The sequence below is a fragment of the Dasypus novemcinctus genome, chromosome 3 (genome assembly GCF_030445035.2).
Source record: "Dasypus novemcinctus isolate mDasNov1 chromosome 3, mDasNov1.1.hap2, whole genome shotgun sequence".
NCBI classification, from domain to species: Eukaryota; Metazoa; Chordata; class Mammalia; order Cingulata; family Dasypodidae; genus Dasypus; species Dasypus novemcinctus.
Genome location: NC_080675.1, coordinates 154,664,404 through 154,689,241, shown reverse-complemented (window position 1 = coordinate 154,689,241; position 24,838 = coordinate 154,664,404). Strand labels below are relative to the sequence as shown.

Genomic DNA, 24,838 nt, shown 5'->3' with positions numbered 1-24,838 from the left:
AGGGCCACGTGCTATCTCAGGGGACAGCTGAGAGGCCAGTTTCATTGTATGTTTGGCTGTAATTGTGTTCTCTAGTTTCCCAGGGCCGTCGGTCTTCCATATTAGTACCTCCACATACATAGCACAAGGAGACATTTAAGCTGCCCCTACTACTTCAGCTAGGCTTATGAAGAAGTTTCTCACTCCTTGTAGAATGGTAAAGGGCTTTTCCATTTCTTCATAGAAGGAGTGGAACACAGAATGGGTTTTACTTGTGAGTGGGTATTCCCAATACCCAACCCAGATGTAGTCTCCTGGGTCTATTCCTCTACCATCAATGCAGAGACTCGTTTGGCCTCCCTGAGTCTGTCAGGATTCAGGTTTAAGGATGGTGAGATTTAAGTGGTTACAATGACAACATAAACAGCCAGGGCCATTCCTTTGGTGAGGATGGCTGTTTAGTTGCATCTGTGTTCCACGTGGCCCAGGTGACACAGGACCACTAGGGCAGTAGTATGCACCTATGTATTTGCACCAGAAGGCCCCCCTTGGGCTGCACTTTTCATTTCTGGAGCACACATATACTTATTGTTATGAGTATATTTTTGCTCCCTGCTAAGCCCTCCACAATTGGTGTTCCATGGTATCCCAGAGTCTATAACTTGGCATGCATCAAATAGGAGGGACACTCATTGGTTCTGGCTAGTGACTGGGGTAGAGCTAAGTAACTCCCCATTTTGATTAAGCACCCTTATTTCCCATTTATGGGAGACTGTTGGAGGTTTGGGGTCATAGCAGGTTATTTGACCAGGTATGTTACAGACACTATAGGAGAGTCCTTGAAACTGGCAGGTGGCTATATGGTCCTTGCAGGTATAATGGTTATGATATATTAATGTGGTATTGACATGGGCCCCCATTTGCACCTTTTGGATAATGGCTCACACTCTGTGATGCCAACCTGGGACCAGGGGAGGGTCAGGGCTAGGAGTAGGGAGAATAACCAAAGGGGCATTGTAACTGGGATTAAACTGGATTCATATTCTTTGGCTGTACATAGACCTATCAGTTTCTGGGGTGTGATTGGAGCAGAGCTCGGTGTCCCATCCTCAACCTTCGGCCATGCATGGACCAGACAGCTTCTGGGGTATGACTGGAGCAGGGCTTGGTGTTTTGTTCCTTTGCAAGATGAATTTGGTTGAGTTGTGGGCATCTGCAATACAGGTCCAGGACTCTGGGGCAGCTTACTTGACCTGGCTATGGTGTATCCATGGGGTGCTTTCAGCTACTTTAATTGCACTGGGGGTGGATAAAATGACAAGATAGCATCCCCACCATAGAGGGATTAGTGGAGCTGATTTCCAGTCTTTGACACAGACTGCATCTCCTGGCTTGTACAGGCATATATAGTTGCTTAAGCTAATGGGGGCCCTTTCTTGGACCTAGTGTTGCAGGTTTTGTAAGGTTTTTCATAAGCTGATCGTTTGCTGAGCTATTGATAAGTTTCCTCTTTCTCTGAGATCCCCTTCTATATTTTGGATTAAGGGGGTGGTTTCTGAAAGAGGATTTCAAAAGAGGTTAGGCTTGACTTTCAGCTTGGGCTTGCCCCAACTTGGAGAAGAGGACTCAGAAGTACTTGCACCCATTTTGACCCAGTTTCTTGGCAAATCTTGGCAATATACATCTTTATTGTATGGTTCATTCACTCTACTTTCCTGAGCTTTGAGGATGGGAAGAGGTGTGCAGTTTCCATCAGATGCTCAGTGCTTTGGCAATTTTTGAGTGATTTCAGAGACGAAGATGGGTCCATTGTCAGAGCCAATTGAGAGGGGTAGCCCATATCTAGGAATGATTTCCCTGAGGAGAACTTTGGTTACTTCTTCAGCTCTTTCTGTTCAAGTGGGAAAGGCTTCCACTCTGCCAGAAAAGGTGCAAACAAGGACTAGGAGATATTTATAACTTCCAGAGTGTGGCATTTCAGTGAAATCAACTGCTAGATCTTCAAGAGGCATATTGTCAATTCTTTGGACTCCTGGGACTCCCATAGGCCCCCTGCCAAAGGTTTTATTTTTGCACTTGTGATGCACCACTGGCAGATGGCATGGGTGATAGCAGCTAGACTTGGGATGTAGAAGAATCTTTCTTTCTTTAAAAGATTAATTATTTATTTATTTCCCCCTCCCCAACCCGGTTGTCTGTTCTCTGTGTCTATTTGCTGCATCTTCTTTGTCCGCTTCTGTTGTTGTCAGTGGCACAGGAATCTGTGTTTCTTTTGGTTGCATCATCTTGTTGTGTCAGCTCTCTGTGTGGGTGGCACCATTCTTAGGCAGGCTGCACTTTCTTTCGCACTGGGCAGCTCTCCTTACTGGTTGCATTCCTTGCGTGTGGGGCTCCCCTATGTGGGGGACACCCCTGCATGGCAGGGCACTCCTTGCGTGCATCAGCACTGCGCATCGGCCAGTTGTACACGGGTCAAGGAGGCCCAGGGTTTGAACCGCGGACCTTCCATGTGGTAGACAGATGCCCTCACCACTGGGCCAAGCCTGCCACCTGAAGAATCTTTATAAAACTTCTTTAAGATGGGTTTTTCCCAAGTGTGTCTTCTCCTGGTAGTGTTGAGCTAGAGTTGTGGCTAATATTTGTGGCACAACTATTGTGTGATTGGGCAATGTCCACCATCCATTTTCTCCTTATATCCCACCCTCAGAGAGTATCCACTCTCTCTTGGCTTGAGTGTATTGCAGCTCTTGGTGATTCAGAGGCTGTGAGACAAGAGCAGGCAGTGTATACTGGAGTTTCTGATAATTAAAAGGTTGAAGAATGAGAGCAGTGGCCAGGTTTTTAGATAGGGATCCTTCCCATGCCACTCTTTTTGCTTCATCATCTGCCCTCTGATTTCCCTGTGTGACAGGGCTGTGGCTTGTCTGGTGTCCCTTGCAGTGCATTACAGCCACTTTGATAGGTTCCCAAACTGCTTCTAGTAGTTCCAGAATCTGTGTGCCATACTTAATGCTCTTTCCTCCTGAGTTAATGAGTCCTTTTTGTTTGTATAAGGCTCAATGCATGTGCAGGGTAAAGAAGGCATATTTGGAGTCTGTGTAGATGTTAACCTTTGCTCCAGCTGCAAGTTGTAGGGCTTGGATGAGGGCAATGAGTTTGGCTTTCTGTGCTGATGTGTTATCTAGGAGGCTCTGGGCCTCCTGAGACCACAGCATATCCCACTCACTGATTGCTGCCCTGCATAAAGCTACTCCCATCTGTGATCTGTGAAGAACTCCATGTCAGAATTTGCCAGTGGCTTGTCTTGGAGGTCTGGCCTGCTGGAATATACTTCTTGTGATGTTTTCAGGCAGTTATGGGCTAGAATCCCCAGCTCCACAGGTAGCAGAGTAGCAGGATTTAGGGTTTTTACAAGTTCCGGTTGAAGGGATGGATTTTCACATAATGGGGTTTGATATTTAACCAGGCAGCTGTTAGTTAGCCGGTGTGTTCCTTTGGCTTCTAAGACTGTGATTACTGCATGCAGAACCCAGACAATTAAAGGCTGCCCAAGAGTTAATTTTATAGCTTCTAGTGTAAAAATGACTGCAGCTGCTACAGTTTGCAGACATGAGAGCCTGTCTTTGGGCTAGTGTCCAGTTGTTTGAATAGATAGGCTATGGGTCTTTGCCAGGAACCGAGGTATTGAGTGAGTGCCCCTACTGCGATCCTTTGGTGGTTGTGAACATAGAGGTAGAGTGGCTTATTGAGATCTGGAAGTCTGAGGCTCAGTGCTTCCATTAGAGCTTGTTTGAGAGCAATGAAAGTATTTTTCTGTGGGCTTTCCCAGAGTAGGGAATCATGATCTTTCCTGTTTGTGGCTTCATATAGAGGGCACGTGAGGACCCCAAAATTGGGGATCCAATTGTGGCAGAATCCTGCCGCTCTGAGGAACTGGCAGCTTCCGGTGGCTGTTGGGCTCAGGGAGACTACAGATTGCTTTCTTTCTTTCAAGTCCCAATTCACGGTGCCCCTGCATTATTTTTATAACCTAGATATTTGACCTGAGGTAAGCGCATTTGGGCTTTTTTCTTAGACACTCGATAGCCTTTTTGCTGTAGATGCTTTAAAAGAGCATGGGTTCCACCAGCGCAGTCTTGGTAGGTGGGACTTCTGAGAATGAGGTCATCTACATAATAGAGGAGAAAACAGTTATGGCTTTCTGGTTTAAAGGATTTGAGATCACTAGCCAGACCTTGTCCAAAAATAGTAGGGGCATTTTTAAACCCCTGAGGCAATCGCGTCCGTGTTAGCTTCTGCTTTTCATGTGAGTTCAGATTGTCCCACCTAAAGGTGGAAATTGGCTGGCTGCGGGGCACTACCCAAATGCAGAAGAAGGCATCCTTAAGATCTAGGCATGAAAAGTAGATTGCCAATGAGGGTATTAAGCTGAGAAAAGTATATGGATTAGAAACTGCAGAATGAAGGGTTATTACTGCTGAATTAACTGCTGGTAAATCCTGGACTGGGCGGTAATCCCCGTCAGCTTTTTTAACTGGAAAGAGTGGGGTGTTCCACGGAGACTGGCATGGCCTCAATATGCTTTCATTCAGTAATCTCTGAATAAGTAGCTGGACATTTGCTTGTGCTTCACGTGGTACTGGATATTGCTTTATGCTTATTGGACTGGCTGTGTCCTTTATTTCAATAATAATTGGAGGAATGTCATGTGCCATCCCCATTGGGTTACCCTCTGCCCATACTTCAGGCACATCTTCAAAAGGGAGCTGCATGGGCATGGACTGACCAGTTTCGCTGAGGCAAAACAATCTCCATTCCTCCTGCAGAGGAAGGGTTAGCACCATTCTCAGAGGGTCCTGTGGCCCCAGTGTCAGTGTGGATTGCCCCATGACATCAAAGGTAATTTGAGCTGCAGTTTAGACAGCAGGTCACAACCCAGGAGGGGGACTGGGTACTCTGGAAGATAAAGGAATTTGTGAGTGGCCTCTTTTCTCCCAATATTGCAGGTCCTGGCTTGCAGGAAGGGCCGTTGGGTACTTTTGCCAGTTGCACCTATGACAGTGGCCTGTCTTTTCTAGAGAGGCCAATTGGCTTGTTCATTACAGAATGTTGAGCCCCAGTGTCAACCATCATATTTATGGTGCGGCCCCCAATTTGGACTCTGACCATAGGCTCTGCAGGGCTGGGAGAATAGGAGCCCAGTCTGTCCTAATAATCTCTATCAGAGTCCTCTATTCCTGCCAGCCCAATGATCTGATTTGCAGGGTTTTTTCCTGAACTTTTTCGGACCCAGGTTTTCGTTTGTGATGCCCCACTAGCTTTCCTGGCTAATGTTTTGGCTGCAGTGGCAGGGTCGAGTGACCAGCTGGGACACTCTTGCTTCCAGTGCCCATCCTCTTTGCAGTACACACACTAATTTTTCCCTAGCATAGGCCTTCCCTCTCCTTGGGGCAGGGGATTCCCAGTTTACTCTCCTTGACACAGGAATGGATTTTTCCATGATTGCCATTGTCAGAAGATCTGCCTTCTTCATCTTCTGACTTTCTTCCCTCCTTGTTTCTACATCATGGTTGACATAGACTTTAGTAGCTACTTCCATGAGCTGAGAGATATTCATTCCAGCAAACCCATCCAACTTCTGCAGTTTTCTTTGGGTGTCAGCTTGTGATTGGGAAACGAACGCTGCATTGACCATTGTTTGGCTCTCAGGAGCACCTGGGTTTGAAGGGTGTGCATACACAAAACATACTGCACAGCCTCTCATAGAATTGAGCTGGACTCTCAGCCTGTAGAATTTGAGTAGTTTTTGCCATATTTACTGTCTTGTGGCTCCCCACCCTCAATCATTCAACTAAGGCCCTATGGAAAGTTTCTAGTCAGTTGAGCCTGGTTGTGCTCTTTGGATCCCACAGGGGGTCCTCCTCTGGGAACTGCAAGTGGGCATATTGGTCACTGTCCAAACTTTCCTCAGGTGGGTGCTAAGCCAGGTTAGGGCTCCCTGCATGACATGCATTCTTTCTTCAAAGTTTAATAAAGTCATCATAAATTGTTTACAATCAATCCAGGTGGGTTTGTGGGTCTGTATGATGGACTGGAAAATGTCCATCATGGCTTGAGGCTTCTCTGAGAATGGTGAGGTGTGGCTTTTCCAGTTAAAAAGGTCCATTGTGGTAAAGGGCTGATAGATGAATGTCCAGTTTCCCCCCAAACCTAGCCATGTGCATCGTAAAAAATTGGGGTTCAGCCTTCATTGAGGTAGCTGGTAGGCAGGCTTTCTGTCTGCTTCCTCTGCCCCTAGGGCTTCCTGTGGTTTAAGTTGCTACCTCTCAGCATCTCCCCCCTGACTGATTGGCAGCACTGCAGCAGCATTGCCAGGGGCAATGGGCTGTAAAAGCTGCAGATCTATATTTTCCATTGCAGAAGGTATCAAAGGCCACTGAGGAGATGGTAAAAGCTGCTACAGGGATGGCGTAGGGCTCTCTGGTGCAGATGTCGATAAAGGCAACTGCAGGGATGGTATAGGTGCCCTCTCAGATGGTGATAAAAGCAGTGGTGGGGGTGATATGAGTGTCACACTTCCCTGTGTGGATGATGACAATGGGGCACTGCTTAGGGAGACTAGCTCATTTTCATTCCTTAGTATTGCTGGGGCAGGAGTCATCGCATAAGGCGGGAGAAATTCATGTTTGTATGGCCCTTCTAAAATGGGCAGATTGGCACTGGACTCGGGGTACACTTTCTCTGGGCCCTTTGCATGGTGATTGTTTGGTCTGGTCCCTGTGACAGCACTCCTTGGTTTCTGTATTAGGCAAATTCTAGCTTCCATATTCATGCGCTATCCTAACCAAGGTGGATTTTGGCTTACAGCATTTTCCCAAGGATCAATGTAGGGGAATTGATCTGAGTGTCCTGGGTTTCCAGTTACTGCATCATGGACTTTATGGATGATCCAGGTATCTAAAATGCCATCCTGGGGCCAGCCCATGCCAAAAGTTGGCCATTCTAATTCACAAAGCATCCTAAGCTTTTCTGAATGGAACCTTATGCTTTATACATCTCCATGGAATGCACGGGGGAAGTTTTTCAGCATGCAACTGAACAGGGCCCTACTTTGTGTGTTTTCCATGTTTCCACCCTGTGCTGATGGTGCACAACAGTCACTCAAGCCATACACTTAGTTCATCTCTAGTTGCGACCCTCACGGGAACTTTCAGCACCTCTTAACCTCAGTGGGTCTGTATAAGCCCCTGGCTTGGAAGAGGGTCCATTTGCAGGGACCAACCAGACTGACCTTGATCATATGAGGTCACCACAGAACCACAGATCAGGACTCTGCACTTGCCACACACAAGTGACTTTCTGCATCTCACCCAGTTGCCACAATCACATGCACACAACCACCCTCCTTTCCTTTTCTTGGACCTGGAGAGGAGGTAGCTTCCTCCTGTATTCTCAGGAGTACTGGGGCCTCCCCTTTTAGAGAGCTGATCAGTCTCCCTCCTTATTTTAGAATTAGGCTTTTCCTGCACTATGCTCCTGGGGGTCTTACCCATCTGATGTGTGGTGCTCCTTACTTCATTCTCAGGGTCTCTCAAACCCACTGGTGCTCAGGTTCTTCCAGGAGGGCTCTGGTGAAGACCACAATCTCTTTCTGGACTAAAAGGGGAGTCCAGGGACACCCAGGGCTGGGTTTCACCTGGGCCCTCCCAGCCTCCTCAGAGACATCCGAAAGGGGCAAACAATTGTTGCTACCTCTGACCTTCTCAGCGCAATCCTGGACAAGCCCCCAGAGTTGTAGTAGCAGAGAAGTCAGGTGTATGTGGTGTCGAAGGCCAGGACACGAGAACTCTGAGAAGGAAGTAGATTTATTATTTTTTTAAAGATTTATTTATTTATTTATTTATTTATTTATTTATTTATTTATTTATTTATTTCTCTCCCCTCTCCCCCACCCCGGTTGTCTGTTCTCTGTGTCTATTTCTTGCATCTTCTTTGTCCGCTTCTGTTGTTGTCAGTGGCATGGGAATATGTGTTTCTTTTTATTGCGTCATCTTGTTGTGTCAGATCTCCGTTTGTGCAGCACCATTCCTGGGCAGACTGCACTTCCTTTTGTGCTAGGCGGCTCTCCTTACAGGGTACACTCCTTTTGTGTGGGGCTCCCCTATGCGGGGGCCACCCCTGCATGGCACGGCACTCCTTGTGCACATCAGCACTGCACATGGGCCAGCTCCACACAGGTCAAGGAGGCCCTGGGTTTGATTCGCAGACCTCCCATGTGGTAGGCAGACACCCTAACCACTGGGCCAAGTCCACCACCTGGAAGTTTATTTATTTTGACCAGCCAGACTTGGTGAACTCCTGTCCTAATAAAAACCAAGCCCCAAATAGAATTTTTTTTGGGTCCCTTTTATACAGAGGAAATAAGAGTGGGAAGAAAAATTGTGCTTGTATGTATGCAAAAAGATTTTTGTTAGTTTCTTCAAGTGTTTTATCTGAGTATTGGATTGGTTATTTCCCCCAGGTAAGCTTGAATTAATGCATAGCCCCTACATTCCAAGGCAGCGTTTAGCACTAACCCCCCACATTCCAGCTTACATCCTCCCTGAATATCCAAAGCCTGCAGAATTTATACTTCTCAATTGGCTTTCTAGGCATATTTGGAAATAAAATAAGTTTGGATTTGTGCACCGGCTATATTACATCTGCTGCTTTCAGTCCTCCATTTATAAAGGACTCCAGCATGAGGACCAATACCCACCCTAGACTCACTGAAGCAATCCAATCAAAGACCCCAAATCGAATCCAATTCAAGTTCTTAAGCCCACAGGAATGAATTAGCTCCAGGAATATGTGATCTTTCCTGGGCTCCACATAAAGTTTCAAAGTGCCCCAAAGTGAAGGTCACTTTCTTTCTCTTGCCTAGTATTTTATTGTTGATTGGCTTTATATTAAAACTCTTCTCTGAGACTTAGAATTGGCTGTATTTATTTGATCAAATTTTCCCAGTTCTTCATCTCATTCTAGCCCTGGATATTTGGTATAATTTTAAGATTGTACTATTTGTGTAATTGTTTTACCCTAAGAAAAAATGATTCTTTCCTAGTTCCTTCTCTGAGAATATTGACCTGTTCTATTTTTGTTTTTGTTTCTGTTTTTACACACTCCTTTCATTGCCTCTAGCTGTTTTACATGATATGCAAAACCTTGGAGGATGGTCACCTCAGAAAGGACTTTCTGAAGTCAGTATTTCCAGTCAAATGAGGACCAGAGACTCACAAAAAGGGCTCAGACCAGCCCCAATGAGCCCTGGAGAGAGGTACAGGTAAGACAACAGAAGCCTTTTTCACAACTCGGTGAAACTTGAATTCCTGGCCTGCCAAAAATATGGCACCCTTTCGAAAACTTCCCTGCAACCCTAAGGAGGCATTGTGCCTTTAAGCTTTAACTGCCTTCCTCCATGTCAGCAGTGGGGTTGAGTCAATGGCAATGGCTGTCCTTGTCTGGGTTAGCGAAAACAGCAGCTCAGAACTGGAACTCAGTAATCAAAACTTGCTGATCAAAAGATATGCTCAACCCCACCATTCTCGGGGTAGACTTCCATGTTCCTCTCCACCCACAACAACCAGCCAGGGACTAGATCCTAAGATAGCCCATATCATGAATGGGGGATGGGTGCCAGCTGTCACTGCAGAGTGAGCTACTCAGTATTTTTTAAACTTGATAAAAATTGTAATTAGACTGTGTAGTGTTCTTTTTTAACAAATCAATTTTATTTATACATATTAACACAGCTTACAATTCACACAAAGTATAAAAACAGTGGAATTTAGTATGATCACATAGTTGTGCATTCATCACTTCAATCATTATTGGAGTATTTCTATTATTTCAGTAATAATAAAAAACAAACAAGAAAATTTCTCACCTCTCAACCTCTCTGATTCCCCTACTGTACATAGTTGCTATTTCTGGCTAGTTCATTAAGTTGTTTTTTTGAGATGTAATCACATACACTATGATCTATCCAAAGTGTATAACAGTGGCTTTTATTATAGTCATAATGTTGTACATACAGTTTTTAGCACAATTTCTCAGCCTTTTCCATACACCATTCTCTGAATGCTGTCTAATGCTCCTTTGGCCTCCTGAGCTCCAGAACAGTTGTTACAGACCGTTTCTGACTCTTCACTAGCTCTTTTGGAAGAGAAGTGAGTCCTGAATCTCCCTGCTCTGCTGTCTTCCTGGCAATTCCCTTGCTAGTGTAAATATCTTTGGTATACATGGAATAAGATAACCTAGTACACATCTTCCTGGCCAAACATGGAGAAAAGTTTTATATATTTTCCCACATGGAAAATAAGCAATCCAGTATGATCTAAAGATAAGTTAAGATTAGATCCAGAAAACCACCTTGAATGTCTCTCTATTTGTATTTTTTTACCCTTTAAGGAGGTCATATAAGCATCAGCACATTGCCATTTTACAAGAGTCCATTAGTCTGAGAAAGAAGAAAGCATTCCTATTTAAATGATATAACAATTCATGTATATTACTCCCAATTAAGTATGTTGAGTTTCCATTTTAAATATAACCTGAACATTGACTAAATCATGTTATGTAAGTTTATTGTATTGGGTAAAGAGATAATTGCAGGCATTACACATGCCAGTGGGATACTGTCATTGAATTAATATCTAATTTAGTGATTTTCTTTGTTACATCAGTAGAAGTATCATTATTGGAGTCACTTTTAAGCTCTCTGTCTTTGAAGATGGGAGTCCCATCTCTGTTGTCTGAATCTAACCTGATTGATTGGTAATATACAACCAATATATACAACCAGTCTTGGATATATCCAGTTTTGGCCCTGCCTTATTACAGTTTTCTTGCATAAAGAAGAGTTTATAGTCACCAAATTATAAGTTGTGAAAAGCTAGTTAAAGCTTCAAATAAAGTGTCCCAATGCCAAATACATTTAACTTATTGATCTGTAACAGGGGCTGACTAATTTTTAACAGGATACCAAATCTTTTTATTAAACATTTACCTCTCTTTTTGACCAATGATCACTTTAGCCTGAATTGAACATTATTCCAGGTCCATCTTTATCATCTAGATATTGGCAAACCCAGTGATCAGTTAAATTTGTAATTCTAGAAACCCTATAAATAACTGGAGTTGAGATACATCTAACCTTAGAGAAGTAGCAGTGATTAATAGCATTGCTTTTTAAATTTTTAAAATCACTTAGTAAGTTGTTTCTTTGTAAATCAATCAATAATATTTTACACCATGCTTTAAAATTTACATAATGAAGACTACATTAATAATCCATAGGCATTTAGAATGAGATTCCACTTGCTCAGAGTCTTGCATTGTAAGCAGCATAATCACTGCATGGATATACTCTGAATGTATATTAAATGATCTCATTTATACTAACTCTTCTTAGAAATGATGTATTCTGTTTAGCTCTAGTTGGAGGTATCATAAATTAAAAATTAATTAAGCTTTACTGTTTTTGAGAATAGCTTTGGCTTAATTACCAATACCTTCAGCCATTTGTTTTATATTTGCATATGTATACATGGGTAAGTCATATGTGGATGTGTTTATTGTTTTTATGAAGTCTATCTATAACAATCTACTGCTAGTAACAGACACACTATGTTGCTGTTTAAAATTGCCCCTCAGTTCTATTCTAAACTCATAGTCCAGTTTATTTTATTGCCCTCAACCTGTCATAACCAGAAGCAAAACACTGGAACTTTAAATTAAAAGTCAACTCCACTTATCTAAAGGTTTGTTTATTCATACTATTTTGCTGAAGAACTCATATGTATATATAAATCAATAAGTTAATCTGTGCAGTTTTACAGCAGTATTAGAATCCCATGACTCTGTAATTCTTGAAGGAAGTGATGTATATTTTCTGGACAATTTAGAGAAATGTTGACCTTTCCAGCTATTTTTAAAAAAATGAACAGTTCTTCCTTTTAACTAATTTATGAATTAATCTTTCTGAATTCACTGGTTTCTGAAACTGGTCTTAAGCAAAGGTCTGATATCTAGGCAATTAATAGAGACTGTGTAACCCTGTCTAAGAAGACACTTCAAAGTGAATTAAACTGTTTTTCACTTGAGAGAAACAAACAATTCCCACCAAACCCTGAAAATGTATGTCACATTGGACCTCCCAGGACAACTCCACATTTTACTACAGGGCTTTAAAAAAGTTGTATTGGCTCTTCTGAAAGACTCTCAATGGACATCATCACCACCTATACCTGGAGAACAAGTGGTACATTTTTTACTTCAGTAGCAGAGAATATAACTACCAGTTTCTATTTATCTGTAAAGAATATTTTTTAAAGATTTTTTTTCTCTCCCCTTTCTGCCCCCTGCCCCCAGTCATTTGTTCTCTGTGTCCATTTGCTGCGTGGTCTTGTTTTTGTCAGCTTCTGTTGTCAGCGGCATGGGAATCTGTGTCTCTTTTTGTTGCATCATCTTGCTGCATCAGCTCTCCATGTGTGTGGTGCCATCCCTGGGCAGGCTGCATTTTCTTTCATGCTGGGCAGCTCTCCTTACAGGGCACACTCCTTGCATGTGGGGCTCCCCTACACAGGGGACACCCCTGTGTGGCATGGCACTCCTTGTGCACATCAGCACTGCACATGGGCCAGCTCCACACAGGTCAAGGAGGTCTGGGGTTTGAACTGTGGGCCTCCCATGTGGTAGACAGACACCCTAACCACTGGGCCAAGTCTGCTTCCCTGTAAAGAATATTTTAAGAGACTCTGAAAGAGCAGAGTAACTAAGGATGAAAAAATTTAAGAGTATCTAAAATTTAAATAATAAATCTTTCTCACAAAATTTATCTCCTTAAAAGAAAGGTACTAAATAGCATATATGTGAATACCCTACTTATATTTTGAAAAATCAGATATTTTTATTTAAGTGGAGGTGGAAATGAATTAAAATATGAAGGATAGAATTAAATAACTAGGTATATAGCCAATTCAAATTACATTAAAACCCAAATATGAACTATAAACAGAAGTGAAATTTTCCTAAAATGAAATGAATATTCACTAAACCACATCCCCTCCCCAAGTAGGTAAATTACATTAAGGAGAAGAATTCTACATGGACTGAGATACTTTTACACTTCAATATGTATAAAAACATAGAAATAAATTTAATGTTGCTAAAATAACTGGCTGAGTTTTTAGGGTTACATAGTTAGAAATATATAATTCTACTCTTACAAACAAGTCAACTAGGAGAAATAAGTTAGCATAATCATTTGAACTAGCTGCCTACATATTGGGCAGACCTTATTTTGTTTTGTTTTCTTTTGTTTTGTTTTTTTTAGCTTCTTTGAACATGTAAAACAAGCCATAAGAGGTCCTTTTTTGTCATGGATGATAGACTCAATTTTAGGTTACAAGGTTCAATGGCACAAAGATGGAAACTAAATTCCATGTATTTTTTTAATTTTTAAAGAAGCTTTAGATTATATAAATGTTTAATAAAAAATATAGGGGATTCCCATATTCTCCAACCCCTCACCCTAACCCTCCCACACTTTCCCACATTCACAACATCTTTCACTAATGTGGTAAATTTGCTACAATTGAACACATATTGAAGCATTGTTATTAACAATGTACTCTAGTTTCTAGTATAGCTTACACTCTGCCTTACCCAATTTTATAGGTTATGACCAAATGTAATGGCCTATACCTGTCATTGCAGTGTCATGCAGGATAATTCCAATGCCCCAAATGTCCCCATATTATATCTATTCTTCCCTCTCCCTCACCTCAGAGCCTCTAGTGGCCACTACCTTTACATCAATGATAAAAGTTCTTCCATTGCTAGAATAATATGAAGTCTATAATAGAATAATACTAAGTCTACTTTAGTCCACTGTTCACTCCCCAGTCTTGAGGATTTCAGGATGGTGATCCCACTCTGCTACTACTTGAGAGGGGGCTTAAATCCCAATGGGCAGATGGCTGACATCTTCTTGACTGGTATAAATGTTCCTACTAGAAGTTGATGGCTGACAATAGCCCTCATTTTCTTGGGATTGGGAGGCTTCTGTGATTTTATTATTTTCCTCTATGTCCTTTTTCTGAAATCAGGAACATTAAAGCCCTCTTCTACATGTGTTGAGTTTTCTAGTATGGCTTTCCCAGGTATTTTCCCTTATCATTTCCTTTATCTTCAGGAAGCCAATTCTCACATCTGTTGTAATGCATTTCCACAAGGGGAGGTTACATTTCATTGCGTGAAGTACATTTCTCACAGAGAGTTAAGGAAATTTCAGGATCTTCTTCAGATGAGTCTGTATCACTCTCCCCTGCTTGCTATACAGTAACTTGATAAACCTGCTCATCTTCATATGAGAGTTCTTGTCCTTCTTCACTAATCTTCTGAATCAAGAGATTCAAGTTCATATTATACACTGAATTGATCTGAAACTGAATCCTGATTCAACCAATCACCAGAATGTTCACTTAAACCAGTATCAAGATCCAGATTCGATAGTCTCCATTGATTCACTCCTACAGAATCTTTCACACCGTATCTTCCTTGTTATACATAGAGCAAGACTTTCATCAGAGGAAAGGTAAATGCTAGCAGATTTGTGGTGCTTTCTTTGTTGTCCACCAGCTAAGTCTTCTGAATTTTCTGTCTCACTAATTACTCTCCTTTTAGATGAAGGTCTAAAAATCAAATTGAGGATGAAGGTTTCTCCTCCTACACCTCTTGCACAGGGTCCCTTTAATGGCTGCCGTCTTTTTTTTTAAGATTTGTTTTATTTATTTCTCTCCCCTTCCCCCTCCCCTACCCCAGTTGTCTGTTCTCTGTGTCCATTTGCTGTGTGTTCTTGGTCCGCTTCTGCTGTTGTCAGCAGCATGGGAATCTGTGTTTCTTTTTTGTTGCATCATCTTGTTGTGTCAGCTCTCCATGCATGTGGCACCATTACTGGGCAGGCTGAACTTTCTTTCATGCTGGGCGGCTCTCCTTATGGGGTGCACTCCTTGCACATGGGGCTCCCCTATGCGGGGGGCAGCACTCCTTGTGCGCATCAGTGCTGCACATGGGCCAGCTCCACATGAATTAAGGAGGCCCGGGGTTTGAACCGCAGACCTCCCATGTGGTAGATGGACACCCTATCCACTGGACCAAGTCTGCTTCCTGATGGTTGCCATCTTGAAGGTGACACCTGTTTTCATGTAGAGATGCACCTGAATCTGATGGTTCCTGCTGGTTGACTACTACCAAGTTTCTGTAGACATTTTCCTATGTTCTTTCACAGAGGAGCTTGGCACTACAAACAACTCCCCTAGAAGATAATTTGAATATACAATATATTGTTGTTTCTCATCATTTGGTCATAATATAGTGGCCAAGATAAAATATAATGTCTTTCATTGTGTGTGTTTTTGTGCACCAGCAGACTTTAGCAACTTCAGTAATGATTGTTTTGTTCTAACCAGGGTCTCTGGTTCTGAAACAGGAATCTGTGAGGTGCTCATAGCATATCAGTAGATAGATAATTGTTGGTATTGCACATTTGCCATGCAGGGTTTTTTCATGCCTACAGTGGGATCTTTTGAGGCTCCCCAGTTCTGTTCATGGGGCACATGGAAGCCTTCGTGTCAATTTCACACCACTATTGTATTCCAACATATTAGGTTGGGAGTAGGAGATTCCTTGAGGCAAAAGCATGAGAACCTGAGTCAGAGGTTCTGACCAGAAAAAGGCTCAGCTTCTTGCTCCATCCCCCTTCCAGTCACACAGGGCAACGCAAGCCCCAAACCAAAGGAACAAAGGTTGCTAATAGCCATGCTCCCCACTCTTCCCATCTGTCCTCTTGATAGCGGGAGGCCACTGGGGCTGGGAAGCTAAATGTGGAGGCCCCCCCAACTTCCTGAGAGCCCATATGGATCAGAGCATTCTGCCTTGATGCCTTGAGAGACATGCTTGTTGTCTCTGCTAACTAAAAGGGAAGAAGATTAGAGCTCTTCTGTTTTACTTAAGCTCTTAGATGCTCTTATCTTTTTAAACAAAAGAAGCAGCATTTGGAAATGTACACACACATCTTGTCTATTCTCCTGTATGTAGCCAGAAATGAAGCAGTTACTTACAGATAATAAAATGCTTCTCAGTTTTACTACTGTGTGGTTAGACTGGTAAGAGGATGTGTCTGTCCCCTTGAAGCTGGCATATGGCCTGTATGAATGCCCAGAGCCTGGAGAAGCCCTGGGCTCCCACCCAGCTCTTCAGGGTGACAGTGGCCCTCCACCCTGCCATCCTCCCCAGCCCAAGGCTGTGCTACTTATATTTCACCAGGTCCTTGTCTGGTCAGCACCAATGTGAAACACCCTTCTCCATTCTAAAAGATTCTAAAAAGGAATCTTGTGGCTCTTTTAATACTATTACTATGTAGCAAAAGTTTTCTCTTCCTTTCTAGCATGGTATTTTTTGTTTGGGTTTTGTTTTTGTGCTGAAATGACAATTCTCTTTCTTGCTCAGTCAGCCTTGCATCTGTTCTGTATAATATACCATGGCCAGACTCAGTACAGGCTCAGCACACCAGTGTCTTCCCAGCTCATGTCCATGATAAAACAGCCCACTTCCCTAATTGGCTGACCAACCTTGTGGGTTTAAATTATGTGACACTGACAATTTTCCCAAATCGAGTACATTCAGTTGTTCATATGACCCTCATGGTAGTCACAATATATGTAGGTTCACAACATAAGATGATACATTATCAATGTGATACCTAAATAATAGACTGCATATGTCATCATTTATAACAATGTAACTTCGTCAAGAACTTCCCTCTGAAAGTTCTTCTTTTCAGATTTGTGCTAACATGGGGGTCAGGGACTGATTCCACAGGCATCATGTAGACATCAGACAAGGTTGTTTTCAAGCACCATTTTTTAAAAGAAAATATTTATTTTGCCCCGTAATGATAGCAATGTATGTAATCTGTCACAAATCTCAGCCCAAGTCTAAATATTTTTGAGGTACTATGAACTTAGGGCAGCACTGGGCAGTTTAGCACTTGCTGAAATGTGTTCAGAAATCGTGAGAACCAGCAACTATCCTAACTATTCCCATTACCTCAACCTGTGTAACACAATGGATCAAATGCTATGATTATAAATCAAAGTACAAAATTTCAATGTTCTATTATATTGTTGAGAAAACATACCCATAAATCTTGTTGCCCAGGTTGTTCCATTCTACCTAGTCCTCCTTCCACCTGAATGTACACATCTCCTTGCTAGATTTATGACCTGCATGTATAGCTGTAGAGACAGCATGACTCAGTGGTCAAGGAAGTAACTTGCTTCCATGGAAACAACATACCTTTGTTTCCCACAATTTTTTTATTTTCTGGGACCCCTGCAGAAATCTTCGATCAAGGAGACATATTTAGGATTTGGTTGAGGGAATGCAAGATGTCAAAATTGCCAGGAGGTTTGTAATGTATATGAAATAAGATCATAGGTCACCATGAACAAGACTCAGCTCCTTATTTAACCAAAGTGAAAATGAAAGATTAAAACAATATTCTGGAGGTAGTATGCTCCTTTACAAAAGTAGATATTTTAAAAGGGAGATGAGGGGAAGCAGATGTGCCTCAAGTCATAGGGCTTTCACCTACCATATAGGAGGGCCTGGGTTTGATCCCTGGGACCTCTTGGTGAAAAAGAAGAAGAGGAAGTGCCCCACATGATGAGCCAGTGACACAGTGAGTCAGTGTCTGTAGAGTGAGCCAGTGCCCATGGAAGTGAGTACCACAGCAAGATGATGATGCAACAAAAGAATGATGAAGGGGAGAGTCAAAGTGAAGCGCAGTGGAGACCAGGAACTGAGGTGGCACAATTGACATCAAACCTCTCTTCACATCAGTGGTCCCCAGGAACAAATACTGTTGAGTCCTAGGGAGAAAAAAATGAGAAGAGAAAACCAAAAGAGAAATAGATGCAGAAGATCACACAGTAAATGGACATACACAGCAAAAATAGCAGAGTGGTGGGAGAGGAAGAGGATTAAATAAATAAATAAATTTTTTTAAAAAAGGAAGATGACTTGATTTTCTTTAAAAAAATGCATTTATATTAAAGACTACATGCAGGGCAGTGAATTGTGATAAGAAACATAATAAATACCTTCTAGGCCAATTACTCATAAGGCAAATAAACCTTCTTTCAATCACCTACTAAAAGCAGAACAATAATCCCAGAAAATGCTTTCATTTTAATGGGAAAAACAAATTTCAAATTTGCATGTATATGCTGTTTATAAAAATCTTATTGGAAAACCCATTATGTCTTATCCAGCAATAACCATGAAAAACAAAATTCTTTTTCTGCATATCCTTTGCAACTTTCCTATTCTTTCAGGTTTTATCCTGTATTTTTCTCTTTTTAAAAATTTTCAATAGCCAATGATTTTGCTTTAAGAAAGAACTATTCTTTTATTTGTCTCTATAAAACCATATCCTGCATACCATGTGTATTAGTCAGCCAAAGGGGTACTGATGCAAAATACCAGAAACTGGTTGGCTCTTATAAAGGTATTTATTTGTGGTAGGAGCTTGAAGATACCAGGCCATAAGCATAAGTTAATTCCATCACCAAAGTGTATTTGGAGCAAGATAGCTGCTGATGGCTGCAAAGGTTCAGGCTTCCTGGGTTCCTCCCTTTCAGAGTCTTGCTTCTCGCTGGGTTCAAGGTTCCTTTCTTCCAAGGACTTGCTTCTTCCTGGGCTCAGCATTCCTCTCTTCCCTGTGCTGGCTTCTCTTTCCTCTGTGAGCTTACTTCCCAGGGCTCCAGCTTAAGGCTTCAGCATCAAACTCCAACTTAAAAACCCTCACGAGGGAAACAAAGGCATGTTGTTTCCATGGAAGCAAGTTGCTTCCTTGACCACTGAGTCATGCTGTCTCCATAGCTATACATGCAGGTCATAAATCTAGCAAGGAGATGTGTACATTCAGGTGGAAGGAGGACTAGGTAGAATGGAACAACCTGGGCAACAAGATTTATGGGTATGTTTTCTCAACAATATAATAGAACATTGAAATTTTGTACTTTGAATTATAATCATAGCATTTGATCCATTGTGTTACACAGGTTGAGGTAATGGGAATAGTTAGCAAGAATAGTTGCTGGTTCTCACGTTTGCTTGGGGTATATAAAGAAGCCCCTGAGATTAATAAACTTGTCTGATGAGCTTGAGGCTTCAATGCTCTTAGATCCCCTGATCCCAATCTCTGTCTTTCACTCCCAATACCCTTCAGGTCTGTGACTCCAACATCTGGCACCCAACGTGGAGCCCAAAGCAGTGACTGCAGCAGAGAGTCTTCCATGGCAGTATTGGGAACATGGAAACTGAAAACCTTCCTGAAAGGTTGAGGCATCCATTGAAAGGTGACTCGAGTCTGACAATACAGTGGTGAGAATCTTAAATTAATTTTGTTTTCTGCTAGCATCAGGGTATGGGAAATCAACCAGGATGTCTGGAACAATATTCACAGATACTAAAAACTCTTTTAAATACTGTTGGAGTCTCAGTGAAAACTGCTGATTTACTTGAATTTTTGCTCTAATACAAAAACACTCTTATTGGTTTCAGCCACGAGGAAAAAATCTTTTAAATCTTAAACAGTGGAAACAGGTAATGAAGGTGTTACATAGAGCATACCAAAAAGGAGAGACTATACCACTGTTGGTGTGGGCTTTAGGGCAACAGCTTGCAGCAGCCTTAGATCCGCCGCAGTCTGAAGCAGAGGAGGAAGAAATTACCATCTTTTCCAGGGAGTCCCATGACATGGGCCATCAGAGTGAGGACAGGGAGGAAATAGAGGACAAGGACAAGGATGAGCCCCCCAATGAGAAAGAAACTAACCCCTTTCTGCCTAAGCAGATGTCTAAATTGAATATTTCTAAAGCCAGCATTTACCCTAATTTGTGTAATGTAGCCCCTACAGTCCCACCGGTTAACAATGCTGACAGCCCCGGGAATATTTACTGATGCCATTGACACCAGGCCCTACACTAACAACGTATTTGTACCTAATCCGGTTCCAACCGCTCCCTTAATGCATTGTTTGCTGCAAGGATCTCGACAGGGGGATCCTGAAGGAGTGCAATTACTAACAGCCTTCCCAGTAAATATTCAACAAGTTTCCCCAGATGCGAACAACCCTCAAGGAGGATATAATTTTCATCATGAACCCCTGCCACTTAAAATTCTGAAAGAACTTAAACAAGCCTGTGCACAATTTGGAACTAATAGTCCTTACAGTTTTGGCTTAGTGCAGGGGCTGGCTCAAGCTGACCAACTTATCCCCTGGGATTGGGACGTGCTGGCTAGAACTGTTTTAAGCTTGGCTGAGTTTTTACAATTTAAAACCTGGTGGACAGATGAAGCCAATATGATTGCACACTGTAACGCAGTACAGAATCCTCCCGTTCTTATTTCTGCTGAACAATTACTGGGTATTGGTGATTGGTCTGGAATTCAAAGACAGCTCCAATACAATAATCAGGCCATAACACAAGTGCACAATTCATGTTTGGCAGCTTGGAAACGGATTTGTGTACCTGGAAAACCTACTCAGTCTTTTGCCAAAGTGATCCAGGGAGTTAATGAACCATATGTGGTATTTGTAGCCTGATTAACTGACATTTTGATTAAAACAATTCAGATACCAGAAGCAAGAGAGTTAATTTTGTTAACACTTGCTTTTGATCAGGCTAACAGTGAATGTAAAAAGGTGGTCTTGGCCGTAGCCTTTAAAGGTAGCTTGGAGGAGGAGAGAAAGAAAGGGAATTGTTTGAATGTGGGAAGCCTAGTCACTATCAGAAAGAATGTAGATCTTTCTAGCCCTAGAACATTGTCTGTAGAGGCTGAAAAAGAACTGGCATTGATAGAGGATCAAATCTCTCAAGGGCAATTAACACAAATAGAACCTGACAAATCTGTTGATTTATTTTCTCAACCCCTCAACCTCCTACAGCTTTATTTTGGCAAGAAGGATACTGGAATGGATTTTTGGGTTTTTTTTAACCTAATAATAAACAAAAGAGATTGCAGACATATCCAAATAAAATTATTTCCATTCTAGCCAAAGGCTGTTTTAGATTGTTCCAATTAAAGTGGTCTGATCCAGACAGGATTATTTGTGATCTTTCTCATGAAGAAATTCAACACTTATATATAACTAATCCTCAATGGCAAACTGCTATTAGAAATTTTCAAGGCATTATTGATAATCATTATTCTACTACCAAGGTGTTAACATTCTTATGAAGAACCACCTGGATTTGCCAAAAAATGTGAAAACTGTTCCTATTGAAAATGCATGTACAGTATTTACTGATGATAGTAGTAATGGAAAAGCAGCATATGTTACCTCTCAAAAGGTACAGGTTTGGCAAACTCCTTATTCATCTGCTCAACTCACAGAGCTTTCAGTCATCATTAAGGTTTTACAAACGTTTCAGGAGCCCCTGAATATTGTCTCTGATTCTGAATATGTGTGTTTAACTGTAGCTCATATTGAAACAGCTCATATTTTTATTACCGATGAATTGTCTCAACTTTTTGCTGACCCTCAAGCCCTCATTTGACAAAGAAGTCAGCCCATATATATTACTTATATCTGGTCTCATTCTTCCCTTCCTGGTCCTCTAGCTACCCAAATTGCCCAAGCTGATCTGTTAGTGGGATGTCTGCAGGATGCAACTAAATATCATGCATTAATTAATAATAATACTAAGGGACTTAGACATAAATTTCCTCAATTGACTAAACATCAAGGTCAAGAGATTATTCACACCCATCCCACCTGTGGACCCTTGGCCACAGTGCCTTTTCAGGCTGAAACGAATCCCAGAGGCCTGGCTCCTAATCAACTGTGGCAGATGGATGTTACTCACATACCATCATTTGGTAAATTACAATATGCCCATGTCTGTATTGACACTTACTCTCATTTTTTCTGGGCTACTGCACAAAGTGGTGAATGTTTTCATCACGTTCATTCCCATTTGTGGTCTGCTTTTGCTGTGATGGGATGCTCCTTGAAAATTAAAACTGATAATGGCCCTTCTTACACGAGTAAGCCTTTTGCTTCCTTTTGTTCTATGTATGCTGTTGAACATGTTACTAGTATTCCTTACAATCCTACAGGTCAAGCCATAGTTGAACACAGCCACCATACTCTAAAAACTACGCTTTTAAAACAAAAAGGGGGAGATGATGGTATTATAACATCAAAAGATCAATTGGCAAAAGCATTATTTACTTTAAATTTTCTTAATGTTTATAATTCACTGACACCTGCAGAATGTCACTTTGGAAAATGTCAAACATCTACAGTGGACACTGGAAATGAAGATCAACCAATATTCTGGAAAGATATTTTAAGCAATGAATGGGAAAAAAGGCAGGATTAAAGTATGGGGGCGAGGCTATGCTCCTGTATTTCATAAAATGGAGAGCAAATTTGGCTACCTGCAAAGAGGATTAAACCATGGAATGAAGAGATGGGGTCTCCTACAACTTCTGATGATGGTGATCATAAGTAATGAGGAAGCCATGGATAATTACATCTATTGGGCCTATACACCTAACCCCCCATTACTCAAAGTGTTAACCTGGAAAGATCCATCCTTTCCTATTTATCTGAATAAGACCCATATATTCCCTGGACCAATTGATGATAGGTTACCAATTAAGTCCCATGAGGAAGGATGAAGAATCTATAATCTCATATTACCATTTGATTCTCGACCCCTATGCATTGGTAACCATCCTCCATGTATGTATGTTAAAAATTGGACTATGATTATCTTCAGAAATAATAATACTAAGTCTTTAGTGATGTTATTTCCTTCTTATAATTATATGGTGACTAAAAAACCTACCTATAACTGTCTGCAAAGTGATATTGGGGATAAAGTAGGATGGCAAGAATGTCATATAGGAAGAGGATCTGTCATTTTTAATGATTCCTATGGAATAGTGTGGGAAAGTGCCCCTATAGGGAGTCCCACCAAATATAATGGCAGATTTATTTGGTTTGGTCTAAATAGTAAAGAACAGCAAATTAGTAATATGCAATATCCCTTTCATGAATCCCTTGAATTGGATGAAAAAATAATTTTTACCAAAAATAATAGTGTTTGGAAATATAAAGGAAAAGGGATCCCTTCTCCATGGTGTAATATTACATCTATGCATAGTCAAAAGAATTTGTGGAAAGGCTTTCTGGGAATAGCACCTACTATAGAATGGATTGGGAATAATAGAATGGTCAATATTAGCATTTAGATCAAACTCATCATTTTCAATCATGTGTAAGAGATCCTTATGTGTTTGTGGTTGGAAAACTATAAGAATGCTCTGTTTTATATGATTTGTGGGACTGTTAATAGCTGTCATATTGGGACCGATTGGTGTTATTGCAGCTGCTGCTACAGCTACCATGGCCTTGCATGAAACTGTGCAGACTCAGCAATATGTGCATGATTGGCATAAGAATGCTAGTGACTTATGGCATAGTCAAGAACATATAGATGAAGAATCAAACAATAGAGTTAATGATCTAGAATCAGCAGTTTTACATCTTGGAGATCAAGTATATAACTTAAATTTACTTAGAGGTTTAAAATGTGATTGGGATGAGAGTAATTTTTGTATTACTCCACTTGCTTATAATAATTTTATGTTTGACTGGGAAAAGATTAAAAATCATTTGATAGGTCATAAGGGTAATATGTCATTAGAAACAGAAGAATTACAGAAACAGATATTGGAAATATCTCATAATCAGATTTATGTAGCTGATGTAAGGATATCTTTAATGATTTGATTTCTCATTTCAGTAAGTTTAATCCAGTAAATTGGTGGAAGTCTCAACATTTTTTATCAGCATTAGGAATAGGACTTTGTGTGTTAATCTTGTTGCTCATTGTTGTTGCCTGCCTGGGATGAGGTGTTTGCCGAAGACTTCACCATGTGAATGCTATGGGACAAGCCAATAATTTGGTACTGGGAAGAACCTTGCAATGAGTTCCCCATGGTCAGTGTGCTTGGCTGGTAGTCAATGATGAGTAAGCCTCTCAGAGGAGGGCAACCTAAGACAGGCACAGCCATTCTGACTAAAACAAAAAGGGGGAAATGTGGGAAACAAAGGCATGTTGTTTCCATGGAAGCAAGTTACTTCCTTGACCACTGAGCCATGCTGTCTCTACAGCTATGCATGCAGGTCATAAATCTAGCAAGGAGATGTGTACATTCAGGTGGAACAAGGACTAGGTAGAATGGAACAACCTGGGCAACAAGATTTATGGGTATGTTTTCTCAACAATATAATAGAACATTGAAATTTTGTACTTTGAATTATAATCATAACATTTGATCCATTGTGTTACACAGGTTGAGGTAATGGAATAGTTATTTAGGATAGTTGCCGTTTCTCATGATTGCTTGGGGTATATAAAGAAGCCCCTGAGATTAATAAACTTGTCTGATGAGCTTGAGTCTTCAATGCTCTCAGATCCCCTGATCCCAATCTCTCTTTGTCTTTCATTCCCGATACCCTTTAGGTCCGTGACTCTGACACCCTCATATCAAAACTCCAACTCTGTCCTTTGCCATGCCCTTTATCTGTGAATCTCCACCCACCAAGGAGTGGGGACCCAATGCCCTAATGATGTCACCCAATCAAAGCCCTAATCATAACTCAGTCATGCCCAGGTACAGATGAGATTACAAGCATAGTCCAATATTTCTTTTTTGAATTCATCAATTA

The 24,838-nt window shown here is 41.4% G+C and overlaps 1 long non-coding RNA gene across 1 annotated transcript in view; it reads left to right on the top strand.

The window, feature by feature from the left end:
- Positions 1-24,592, top strand: part of LOC139438725 (uncharacterized) — a 52,203-nt gene extending 27,611 nt beyond the window's left edge. Inside the window, exons 4-5 of the long non-coding RNA XR_011648469.1 lie at positions 9,160-9,301; positions 19,316-24,592. This is a non-coding gene — a long non-coding RNA (uncharacterized lncRNA). The remainder of the gene's footprint in view (positions 1-9,159; positions 9,302-19,315) is intronic.
- The last annotated feature ends 246 nt before the right edge of the window (positions 24,593-24,838 follow it).